The sequence below is a fragment of the Lithobates pipiens genome, unplaced genomic scaffold, assembly GCF_037356315.1.
Source record: "Lithobates pipiens isolate NorthernLeopardFrog02 unplaced genomic scaffold, aLitPip1_a1.2 Scaffold_27, whole genome shotgun sequence".
Classification (NCBI taxonomy): domain Eukaryota; kingdom Metazoa; phylum Chordata; class Amphibia; order Anura; family Ranidae; genus Lithobates; species Lithobates pipiens.
In genome coordinates this window covers 81,707,560-81,720,958 of record NW_027507788.1, presented here as the reverse complement: position 1 = coordinate 81,720,958, position 13,399 = coordinate 81,707,560, and positions in this window count along the sequence as shown.

Below are 13,399 nucleotides of genomic sequence, written 5' to 3'. Positions count from 1 at the left end.
AAGTCATGGGAGGCTATCAGCTTACCCAGGGAGGAGGTGTAGATTGAAAATGGGAGAGGTCCAAGAACAGAACCTTGGGGGACCCCAACACAGAAAGGAAGAGGAGAGGAGGAAGTAGAATTATACCACTAAAGGTGAAGTTTGATAAGTAGGAAGAAAACCAGTGAAGAGAACAGTCACGGAGACCAAAGGTGTGGAGTTTTTTGAGGAGGGGATGTTCAACTGTATCAAAGGCAGCAGAGAAGTCCAGGAGTAGCAGTACTGAGTTGATTGGTTTTGGCCATTAGTAGATTGTTTGTTAGTTTTATGCCGCGTACACACGTAGCTGTCTATCCGACGGACTTAGTCTGGCGGACTTCCCGTCAGACTGTCCGTCCGACTTTCCGAACGGGCTACTTTCCCACACACGGCACTTTTTCAGCAGACTAATATGGCGTACTAAGTCCGCCGTACTATCCGCCGTACTTTTGAAATGAACGGACTCGCTCACACAAGCGGCGGAAAGTCCGCCCATTTCAAGCGCGTCTCCAGGTAGGCGGGGCCCGCGAAGGAGACGTCGCTGACCCCGCCACTGGTATGGACTTAAAGGGGAACCCCAACGCTGAAAAAAATCAGCGTGGGGTTCCCCCCCAGGTCCACATCAGACCCTTGTCCGAGCGCGCTACCCGGCCGGCCAGGAAAGGGGGGGACGAGCGAGCGCCCCCCCCCCCCCGAGCCGTACCAGGCCACGTGCCCTCAACATAGGGGTGCCTTGGGGAAGGGGGGGCCGCGCTGCCCCCCCACCCCAAAGCACCTTGTCCCCATGTTGATAAGGACAAGGGCCTCTTCCCGACAACCCTGTCCGTTGGTTGTCGGGGTCTGCAGGCGGGGGGCTTATCGGAATCCGGGAGCCCCCTTTAATAAGGGGGCCCCCGAATACCGGCCCCCCACCCTATGTGAATGAGTATGGGGTACAATGTACCCCTACCCATTCACCTGTAATATAAAGTAAAAAAAAACACAACACACAAGATAAAATAGTTTATTGCACAGCTCCGGGGGTCTTCCGTCTTCGGGGGTCTTCTCGCCGGACTCCTCCTCTATCTTCTGCTAGCTCTTTTACTAGTGGAGGAGCGCAGCTTTCTTCCTCGCCGCCGCTCTCTTCTTCTGACTTCGGGGGTCTTGTCCCCCCCTTCGGTTCTTCTGCCAGGCCACCGCGCCTTCTTATAGCTCTTTTACAGGCGGTAGCCCCGTCTTCTGTCGCCGCTGTCGTCGTCGCCGCCTTCTGTTCTTCTCTTCTCTTCAGATGTTGACTCGTCGCTCCCTCCGCTCACAATGACAGGGACCGGGCGTGCGGCGACTTATATAGGGACATCACCGGATGATGTCCCCGCCTATTATGATGTCACAGTCCCAGCATCCTTTGGGAGCTGTGCAATAAACTATTTTATCTTGTGTGTTGTGTTTTTTTTTTACTTTATTTTACAGGTGAATGGGTAGGGGTACATTGTACCCCATACTCATTCACATAGGTTGGGGGACCGGTATCCGGGGGCCCCCTTATTAAAGGGGGCTCCTGGATTCCAATAAGACCGCAGACCCCGACAACCAACGGCCAGGGTTGTCGGGAAGAGGCCCTTGTCCTCATCAACATGGGGACAAGGTGCTTTGGGGTGGGGGGGCTGCGCGGCCCCCCTTCCCCAAGGCACCCCCATGTTGAGGGCACGCGGCCTGGTACGGCTCAGGAGGGGGGGGTCGCTCGCTCATCCCCCCCTTTCCTGGCCGACAGGGTAGCGTGCTTGGACAAGGGTCTGATGTGGACCTGGGGGGACCCCCATGCCGATTTTTTTCAGCGTTGGGGTTCCCCTTTAAGTCCATACCAGGTAGCGGGGTCAGCGACGTCTCCTTCGCGGGCCCCGCCTACCTGGAGACCCGCTCAAAATGAGCGGACTTTTCTCCGGGCGGAAAAGTCAGTTCATTTCAAAAGTACGGCGGACTGGCATACGCACGGCCAGATTGTCCGCCGAAATGCAAGTCCGGCGGGAAGATTGGAGTGCAAAACTACTTTCTAAGTCCGCCGTACTTTCGGATCAAAAAAGTCTGCCGGAGGCTACACACGGGGGGATTGTCCGGTGGACTTGAGTTTGCCGGACTTTTCCACCCAATTGTTTGATCGTGTGTGTACGCGGCATTAGGAGACCAATTTCTGTAGAGTGATGAGGTCAAAATCCAGACTGAAGGATCAAGAAGGCTACTATCAGCAAGGTGGTCGCTCAGTCGGTTGTAGATCAGACATTCAAGGAGTTTGGATAAAAAGGGGAGCAAGGAGATGGGGCATAGGTTGTCAAGATTGGATTGGTTCAGTGAGGGCTTTTTAAGAATGGGGCTGACAAGTGCATGTTTTATAGAGTTGGGTAAGAAGCCAGAAGAGAGGGAGAGATTGAAGATGTGGGTTAAAGAGTGTAGAATGCAGCTAGAGGGTGAATAGCATTGCGAGTGAACAGGATCCAGGGGGAAGGTGGTAAGATGGACATTAGCAAGTAGTTTAGCAACCTTGTCTATAGTGGTGGGGTTCAAAGAGGGAAATAATGATTGTACCCGTGGTCATGAAGTGTAAAGCGTGGAGGGTGATCTGACCAGTAGAGATCTCCTCAAGAATTGTATCAATCTTCTGTTTGAAGTGATTGGCGATCTCCTGGGCATTGAGTGAGTTGATGGGTAGAGGCAGTGGAGGATGAAGTAGAGAGTTGAAGGTAGAGAAGAGTTGATGGGGATGGGATGATATGTTGATGAGTGATAAAATAGGTCTGCTTGGCAGTGAGGAGGCTTGAATTGTATTTTTGGAGGGCAGATTTACAGCTGTGCTCAAAAGTTTGCAAATCCTGGCAGAATTTGGGACATTTTGGCATTAATATTAACCATATGACTGATCATGCCAAAATTGTATTTAAGCATGGCAATCACATGAAGCCACTTATTATCACATCTTTTTTTGGATCCTTTTAAAATCATAATAACAGAAATCACCCAAACGGCCCTGATAAAAAGTTTACATACCCTGAAATGTTTGGCCTTGGTACAGACAAAGAAGGTGGCACACACAGGTTAAAATGGCAATTAAAGGTTAATTTTCCACATTTGTGGCTTTTTAAATCACAATTAGTGTCTGTGTATAAATAGACAATAAGTTTGTTAGCTCTCACATGGATGCACTAAGCAGGCTAGACACTGAGCCATGAGGAAGTAGAAAAGAACAGTCAAAAGACCTGTGTATTATGGTAATGAAACTTTACAAAGATGGAAAGGGATACAGTATAAAAAGATATCCAAAGCCTTGAATATGCCAGTCAGTACTGTCCAATCACTTAATAAGAAGTGGAAAATGTGGGGATCTCTTGATACCCAGCCAAGGTCAGATATATCACAGGAACAGTAACTGTCTGGGATACAAAGAAAAACCCACAGGTAACCTCAGGGAAAATACAGGCTGCATTGTCAAGTTGCCAGAAAGAAGCCTCAACTGTACAAGTTCCACAAAAAAGAGCCTGGTTACAATATGCCCAACAGCACCTTGACATGCCTCATTGGCTTTTTTGTGGCATTAGCACAGCAAAGGCTTCCTTCTGGCAGCTCAACCATGCAGTTCTTTTTTGTTCAAGCATCGTTGAATTGTGCTCCTTAAAAACAACCACACCGTCTATTTGGAGAGTAGCCTGTATTTCTACTGTGGTTACCTGTGGTTTTTTTTTTGTACCCTGAGCAATTCTTCTGCCAGTTGTGGCTGCAATATTTTTTGACCTTGGCTTGGTATCAAAAGAGCCCTTAATATTCCACTTCTTAACAAGTGATTAAACAGTACTGACTGGCATATTCAAGGTTTTGGATATCTTTATATATCCTTTTCCTTCTTTGTGAAGAAGCTTCCTTTCATGCTGCTGTGGTGGGTTGGGTGGCTGTGGTGTTAGTGGTGTTGCTGGAGGTGGTGGAGGAGTATGGTCCAACTCATCCAGGTGGCTTTGAGTTGTTAGTTCGCCCCTCGTCCCCTTGTTTAGGGCCTCCATAATGATTTCTTCACAGCTCGTGCATTGGCCCTCCTCCATGTGTTCGAGCTTGCTTGCTGTGAGACAGCCAAATGCCTTGTGGCCACCAGGGGTCATGTTAAGTGTCGCAGTAGCCTGGCAAAGCAAAACAGTCACTGACTCCTCCAGGTTCCTCGCCTTCCTGGTCCTTTTGGTTGGAGGGCGGGGGGGAGGAACCTGGGATTCTGTCATGCTGCTTGCCACGTCCTCCACTTGGCTGAGGCTGAGACTTTCCTGTGTATGAAAACGGTATGTAGTTTTAGGTTTTTGGTCATCGATCACACACGATATTTGACCTTTGCGAATTGAAAGTTACCAAATAGAAAAGACTAACCTTCTGACCCCAGCATTTTTCATTCTTGTCCCAATCATTTGTGGCTACTACTGTCTATTGATATGTCAACCACTTTGTTAAATCAGAAATTAGTGATCAATATCATCTAGTTAACATCATTCAATTTTTGACAATAAATATGGTCAACAATGCTATACCTGGCTCAAGCTGGGCTGCTCCACATCTTCCTGGGTGGAAGGCCCAGGCTGGACTTCAGGAGCTGCAGCTGATGTGGAAGGAAGTGTTGAAGGAAGTGTAGATAGTGATGGCCTGGGTTCCGTCTGGTCTGACGAAAATCTCTGTTGCAGTACCACAGCCTGGGGGCATATATGTCATCTGCTGCTTCTCCGGATCTCTGGGAATCCTGGACCTTCTTGCGCTCCCTATTATATGTGCTCCTCAGGGTACCAATTTTGGCCTTCAAATAGTTTATGTCTGCCCTGGGATACACCGGCTTCACCAATTCCAACAGTTTATCCAGCGCTGCTTTCCTCTTTTGCTTGTTCGAGTAGTCCCTGTTTGGGACTTGCCAGAGACATGGCTGCTCCCTGTACATGTCTAGGAATCTGGGCAGGAAGTCCGGGTCAGTGAATTTATCCACCATTTTAGCTGCAAGACACAACACAAGACAAACCCTAATGTCAGGCTAAACTCTCCTAATTTTGTCCCAATATAGGCCTCACTCTATAAGCAGTATAGGCCACTAACCACTGATGCCCCAAGTTACAATTGTACCTTTGTTTACATGATTGACTCTTACGATCCTTCATCCTCCACTCACAGATCATACGTACGATGCCCGTGTATTATGCTTTATATACACTGAGCATGCGTCAAACTCCACCCCTGTTCTTCTTCCTAGTGTATTTCCCGCCTCTTCTCTTTAGTGGCAGTGGAAGATCACATGACAGAGACACAGCAGGTGTGTGCTGTTCTCAGCTATGACGAGGAAAGCCCGCAGCAAGACAGTTCCACATCCAGGGGGAGATATAAGGCCTCAAATGTGTCCTTTGAACAGAGGGTGGACATCTTGAGGAGGGCAGACTATGATGGGAAGTATGGACCATACAGAAACCCAAATGTGAGAAAGGCCAAGATCATGACTAAAGTTGTGAGAAGTTTGTAAAGGGCTTTTGGGGTATGACGATCCAAGGAGCAATTGAGGAAACACTGGTCAAACCTGATCACTATAGAAAGGATCAGCATAGAAACATCAGGAAAGTGCTTTAAAAAAGAAAGTATTTGTCGTGTGTTCCTATTATTATTATTACTTTCATGCTGGTACATGTGCTTTTCTTTACTGTTGTACAGTTTAAAATGCCAAATTTGAGGGTTGCGGGCACAGTAATCGTTCGACCACTAATACGAAGTTTTTGGCAGATGACTGACAAAAACTGTCAGTTCACTACATTTGTTCATGCCTATTTGTATTAAAAGAAGTTTATTACATTGTTGTCTAGATGTGTTTGAAACTATAATGAAATGCCAACTTGATTCAGTGTAAGGAGAGGACACTCAGCAGTTGTTTACACATGTGGATGCAGGATCACTAGTGTGGGACACCATAACAACCTTTTTATGGTGTCCCACGCATTTGCTCCAGTGGATACTAGGGGTCTCTCCGTGTGTGAAACGTGTACAAAACAGGTAAGTATCCCAGCTTTGGAAAGGGGAAAAAATCATTCAGCTTTGATCTCTGCCAAAACAGAGAATTGGGCGACACTTTCAAGCAATGTTTCATATTACTGTTTTGTGCCTCAAATATCTGTCTGCTAATTATACCTTTTTTGTATTCACATAGGGGAGAAAAGAATCGTTCTATTGCTCCAGTCAATTTTCGGGTAGTTAAATATCCATTATTATCATTGTCCTAATCCTTGCAGCCGTTTCCATCTGTGCAACGAGCTGAGTCTCCACCTCCTCACTAACACTGGGAGGTCTATAACAAACTCCAAAGACAACGTTTGTCGTACGCACACCCATGTACAGTTCCACCCTTAATGCTTCTGACTCATCACACTCTCCATCAACTAGGTCCTTGCTTTGAGATCACTTCTCAGACAGACACCACAGCCCCTTCGTTTTACCCTGTCTTTCGAATAGAGAGCATAGCCTGGAATATTAATAGCCCAGTCATGAGAAGAATGAGGCCAAGATTCAGCAATACCAATTAGATCATAGTTCTCTTCATCTTCAGAGCTTCCAACTCACCTACTTTGCTGGGCAGACTTCTGGCATTGGTGAACAAACACTTTAATTCATTGTCAAATTTTGCAAATGTATGTTGCATATTTTCTATTTTAGTACAAATAGTACCATTTCCAATGGTTAATTGTAACATGGGAACCTTCATATCGTTTGTCATAGCCCTCCCCCTATCTTTCCTTGTTCCCCCCACCAATAGGGGCTGACCCCTGTCTGACCTGTCTGTCCCATTATAATCAAATTCACCCTCCCCACACAATCCTAGTTTAAATACTCCTCCAGCCTTCCCATAAACCTCTCCCCCAGCATAGTAGACCCCGTTCCATTTAGGTGCAAACCATCTTTAGCATATAGGTTGCACCCCAATGAAAAGTCAGCCCAGTGCTCTAAAATCCCAAATGCTTCCTCCTTACACCAGGTCTTTAGCCATGCATTTAGCTCTCTAATCACCCCCTGCCTTTCCTGTGTTGTGCATGGCACAGACGATATTTAAGAGAATATCACCTTGGAGGTCCTTCCCTTCAACTTGCAGCCTAGTTCTTTAATTTGGTTCTTAAGGAGCCACCACCTTCCATCTATTCTGTTATTGGTTCCAACGTGGACCAAGACAGCTGGGTCATGCCCCTCCCAGTAATTTATCAACTCGGTCCACCACATGCCGAACCCTGGCACTAGGAAGACAGCAAAGCATTTGGTTGAGGCGATCCTGGCAACAAATTATTCTATCAGTCCTAATTATAGAATCCCCTATTACCACCAACTGTCTAGGCCTACCTGCACTCCCCTCACCACCCCTACTAAATGGGCTGCTTAGGGGGAGCAGTGACATCTAGGACTGCCACCTCTGAGCTTGATACCCCCACATCTTCTCCCAACTTGGGAAATGTGTTAGAGTGCCCCTTTTCAAGGTTGTCAGTTCTGCCCAGTGTTGCAATTTGCTTCTCCAGATCTCTAATGCGAGCTTCCAGAAGGGCAACCTGCTCACATCTGTCACAGCAGTATCCATCCTGGAGCTGTTGCTCCATTGTATACATGTGGCACACTGTGCACTACACAATACCTTCAGTCTTGCTAGCACACATTTTACCACTTACAATAATAATATTACTAACAGGAAATTTCAGATGTTACTTACAGGTTTGATGACTCCTGGTATAACCTCCTGTTTTCAACTCAACACTTAGTCCATTTCCACTTGGCCTAAGTTCCAGCAAGTAAAAAAGGTGGCAAGCTCAAGGATGAGAAGGCTCAGAAATTAGTTCTAAAACTGAAAATTGTATCATACTTACCGTAATTTTCCTTTCCTGGTGCATATCCATGGCAGCATACCTGTGATAAGCTCCACCCAGGAGTCCTCCCCTCAGGATAGTTAATAGCTTATAAAATTAACCCTATGTCCCCCCCTAGCATTCTCCTATTATATCGAATACCAAGGGAGGGTCTGTATGCTGCCATGGATAGGCACCAGGAAAGGAAAATTACGGTAAGTATGATACAATTTTCCGTTTTCCTGGTGCCTCCATGGCAGCATACCTGTGATACAATAAATAGCTAAACAAGGGCGGGTAATGCTTCCAAGAAAACTTTTATTTAGGGAAATGTAAGAGCTGATTGAACTGCCTTCCGTCCAAATTCCACCGAAGTGAGAGCTCCTGGGTCTATTCTATAATGCCGCATGAATGTATTTGGAGTCGTCCATGTGGCCGCTCTACAAATAGTTTCCAAGGACACACATGCCCTTGCCGCCCAAGAAGATGAAACTGCTCTCGTGGAATGCGCCCTCACTGACTGTGGGTCCAGCCCTCTAGCCTTATACACCTTTTGGATTAACTTGCAGATCCAAGAAGCGATAGTCCTGGACATGGCTTCTTTCCCCTTATTTCTTCCCCACGGAATTATGAATAGTCTATTAGACGCTCTAAAGGGGCTAGTGATCCGTAAGTAGTGTTTTAGGACTCTGGCAATGTCCAGCTCTTGTAGCACTCCTGTCTGAGGTTCTGCAAAAGTAGGTAGCGCCCAAGCCATCGGCCACTTTCGGGACAAAGCCTTGTACTGTACACAACTCCACTCTATCCGGGATAAAAGATATGTGTTCTTTCTCTGCCCCCAAGGCTTGTATCTCTGATGCCCTTATTCCTAAGGTTATGGCTACCAGGAACACTATTTTCAGGGTTAGGTTCCAGAGAGAAGTGGATTCCAATGGAACAAACGGTTGAGACATTAGACATTCCAGAACCAGAGGCAGGTCCCAGTCTGGAAAGGGATGTTTCAGTTGTGGACGGATTCTTTTGACCGCCTTAAAAAAAATTGAACGATGAGAGCCTCTTCTGCCCATCTTTTCTGGGTGCTTGCCGAAATGGCTGCCACCTGGACCTTTAACGAGCTTAGACTGAGTCCCAGAGCCAAACCAGTCTGCAAAAACTCCAAGATTAATGTAGTGGAGGGTCTAGCTGGGTTTGAACGTCTGGTGTCCGCAAACTGTATAAATTTCTTCCATATTTTAGAGTAGATGGAATTTGTAGGTTTCCTAGCTTTTAACAGAGTTGAAATCACCTCTGTTGAACAGCCTAGGGCTCTAATCTTTTCCCGCTCAAGATCCAAACATGCAAGTTCAACTTGTGTGGAGCCGGATGTACAAACTTCCCCTGTGAGAGTAATTGTGGTAATATTGGGATTTTGAAGGCTCATTGCCCACGGAAACCACAGCCTTTTCAGCCAATAAGGAAGAATTGCCACCACCCTGACTGGCTCTTGCGCCAATTGGGACAGAAACCTCGGAATCAAGGGCTTGGGAGGAAACGCATACGCTGTTTTGAAACACCAAGGGCTTGATAGAGCATCCACCGCTTCGGCCCTGGGATGAGGTAGGCGGGATAGGAACCTTGGCAACTTTGCATTTATCGGAGAGGCAAACAGGCAGTGGCGGAATTATAGGGGTCGCTGAGATCACCAAGGCGACCGGGCCCCATGCTGCAGGGGGCCCTTGAGGGCCCCCCTGTATATCTCAAGGAGGGCAGCTGAGACCGAGCTCCCGATCTTCAGCCGAAGTGTAATCGGCACTGTGCGGGGAGTTCGGAATCATCACACTGCTTATAACTAAAGTGAAAGCAGTGTGTGCTCTTTGTCTCCCCCTACAGTGAAGTACCCGGCAGGAAGAGGTAAGATAGAGAAAGCAGCACTGCCGTTTTTGAAAAGACTTTGTGTGTGTGTGTGTGTGTGTGTATATGTGTATGTATGTGTATGTGCATGTGTGTGTGTATGTGTGAGCATGTGTATGCGTGAGCATGTGTGTATGTGTGTGCATATGCATGTGTATGTGTGTGCATGTGCATGTGTGCAGATGGTGAGCAGTCGTGGGGCACACTGGGGGCATTCAAGGGCACACTAGCAGCATTTGATGGCACACTGGCAGCGTTTAATGGCACAATGGCTGCAGTTGATGGCACCGTGGCAGTGTTTGGCACAGTGGCTGCATTTGATGGCACAGTTGTAGAACTTGCAGCATTTGAGGGCACAGTGGCAGCGTTAAATGGGCACAGTGGCTGCAATTGATGGCACAGTGGCAGCGTTTGATGGCACGATGACAGCGTTTAATGGCACAGTGGCAGCGTTTGTTGGGCACAGTAGCAGCGTTTAAGCACAGTAGCTGCGATTAATGGCACAGTGACTGCATTTGAGGGTACAGTGGCAGCGTTTGATGGCACAGTGGCTGCATTTGATGTTTTTTTTTTTCAAAATGTTTTTTGCGCCCCCCCCAAAATTTAGAGCACCAGCCACCACTGTTTAGATGTATGTATGCACATTATCTGTATGTATGCACATTATATGTATGCGCGTTTAATCCTGCCCCCCTCTCCATATTACAGCTGGGCGATTTTCTAAAAAAAATAAAAAAATCTGTCATTTAAAAAAAAAAAAAAACTTGATTCACAATTTGAAGTGAGTTTTTTTTTTTTTTTGATGGACACCGTGCCAGTCCTGAGGAGCTGGGGGCAGGAGTTTTTAGGCGAGGCTGCGGCTTCGTCCTAGTCCACAGGTCCGGCCTCACGGGCTAGGCCAAAGCCGTGGCCTCACCTAAAAACTCCTGCCCCCAGCTCCTCAGGACCAGGGCGGTGTCAGCACCGATCCTGGTGAAAAAAAAAAATCTAAAAAAAACGATTTGCTGAAAATTTGAATCGATTTGACCTCTCAACTCGATTCAGGATTCAAATCGATTTTTTCCCCAGCCCTACCCCATATGTGCACAATCAGAACAGTTTTTTTTCTTGCTTGTTCAAAGTACCAGCAAAAAAAATGCTGTTCCTCTGAAAAGCGATCTTTGCTCAGATCGCTTTTCAGAGGCATTTGACAGCCGGTAAAGAGGCAATATGTTGCCTCCTGACCACCTGTTTTAACCCCTTAATGTGATTGTAAAGGTTTGCTTTTTTGTTTTTTTGTTTTTAATAACAAACATGTTATACTTATCTTCATTGTGCAGCTCGCTTTGCACAGAGTGGCCCTGAACTTTGTCTTCTGGGGTCCCTCGGTGGCTCTCGTGGCTCCTCCTCTTATCAGATAACCCCCTAGGAGAAGCGCTCTCCCGGGGGGTTACCTTGCAGGCGCCCGCGTCATTGGATTTGATTAACAGCAGCGGGAGCCTATGGCTGAGCTGCTATCAATCTATCCAATCAGAAGCCGAGAACCCCAGGCAAAGAAAGAACGCATCTCCACCTGGTGAAGTTCCAGGTCTCAGGTAAGTAAAACGGGGGGGGGGGGGGCTGGGGTTCCAGTGACTGACAGGTGCTTTTTCACCTTAATACATAGGATGCACAAGGGTTTACAACCCCTTTAAATGCATCATCACTATGCTGCAACTGCATGCAATACACATAGTTGCAGGGGGGTTGCAGTGCAGCCCCATTCATCTAGGCATGTACTTAAAGGGTGCTCTGACTGGAAAAAGATTGAGAAACACCGACATAGAGGAACCCATCTCTCCATTTTCCTCCTGCAGACGCTGAATGCCTGTGGGAGGGAGAGGTGGAGAAGCGGCGGGAAATGGAGAAATTGGTTCCTTTACACACAGCCACCCACTTGCAACCGGGCCCTGTTATTCCGCCACCGAGCTTGGAGTAAAGGGCCCTGTCAGGGGGGCCCTTCATGGTTTCTTGCATCGGGCCCTGAAGGTTCTAGTTACGCCACTGCAAACAGGTCTACCTCTGGAGGACACTGTAAGTTCATGATCCACCTGAACACCATTGGATGCAGAGACCACTCGTTGCCGTTTTGGAAACACCGAGATAGGTGATCCCCTTGCTGATTTAGATGGCCCGGAAGGTAGACCGCCTTCAAATCCACTAGCTTTCTCTCCGCCCATAACATAATAGGCTCCACCTCTCTCAACAGTGACCTGCTGTGAGTTCCACCCTGTCGTTGTATGTATGCCACTGCTGCCCTGTTGTCCACCCGGACTAGAACTTGTTTCTGCCAAAGGTGGTCTTTCAGATTCATCAGTGCCAGATAGATTGCTCGTAGCTCCAAAACATTGGAGACTTTTCCTTCCATGGGAGCATCCCACCTTCCTTGTAGTTCTAGGTGGTCGCAGTGTGCTCCTCACCCCATTGAACTGGCATCTGTGGTAAGAATGGTCCAGGAGGGCCACTGCAGGAGGTGCGGTTTTGAAATAGTGTCTTCCCTCGTCCACTAAAGCAGGCCCCTTTTCATGGCTCCCGAGATCACTATCTTTTGCCGTAGTGACTTCCTCTTCCACTGTATCAAAAAACCCCATTGAAAGGCCCTCAAATGCCAATGCGCCCAGGGTGCCATCGGTATGCAGGCTGACATGGTTCCCATCAGGCTCCAGCAACCCGACACCGACAGGTGAGAAAGTGTCCTTACATGACGCATCTTCCGGATGATCGCTGTCACCATCTGGGGGGGGGGGGGGAGATGTACTATTCCCTCCTTGGTATTGAATAACGCCCCAAGGTAGACCATCACTTTAGTTGGGAATAGGACACTCTTTCCCCTGTTTATCAACCATCCGAATTCTTTGAGGGTGGACGGAAGGGTCTGACTGTGAGCCACCAGCTGGTCCTGACTGTGTGCTAACAATAGAATATTGTTTAAGAAATGGAAAACTTGAAGCCCCTTCTCCCTGAGGGGTGCCAACACTGCGATTAATACTTTTGAAAATATCCTCGGGGAGGTGCACAGGCCAAAAGGCAGGCACTGAAACTGGATGTGCATAGCCCCCACTGCTACTCTCAGAAAATTCTGGAAGGCCGGAAGTACGGGCACATGAACGTATGCATCTTGCAAATCTACTGAAATCATCCAATCCCCTGGTTGCACTGCCTGGATAATTGTCTGTAAGGACTCCATTTTGAAAGATTCTAGATGAATAAACCTGTTTAGCCTTTTCAGATCCACTACCGGTCTCCGCTCTCCAGTCTTTTTGGGGGTAAGAAAGAGAGGAGAGTAGAAACCTGTGAATCTTTCGGAGGGAGGGACATAGGTCACCGCCTGTTGAACCAGTAGGAGATGTAAGTATTCTGCTTTTTGGGATGAAGAAGGCATTCTCGTTGGAACTAACGAATCCTGAGGTGGTTGGTTTTGAAACATCCAAAAATGTCCGAATCTGACCGTTGACACCACCCATGGGTCTTTGCACTTGTGCACCCAGACTTCTTCCCCTCAATCTGGCCCCTATCGGAGAGATGGGTTGATTGTCAAAAAGACTTCGCCCCTTCTTGAGCGTTGGGCAGACCCCTCTGCTTGTTCCCTTTCAAAAATGTGGCTTGAGTGCTTCTCCAATTTTTTT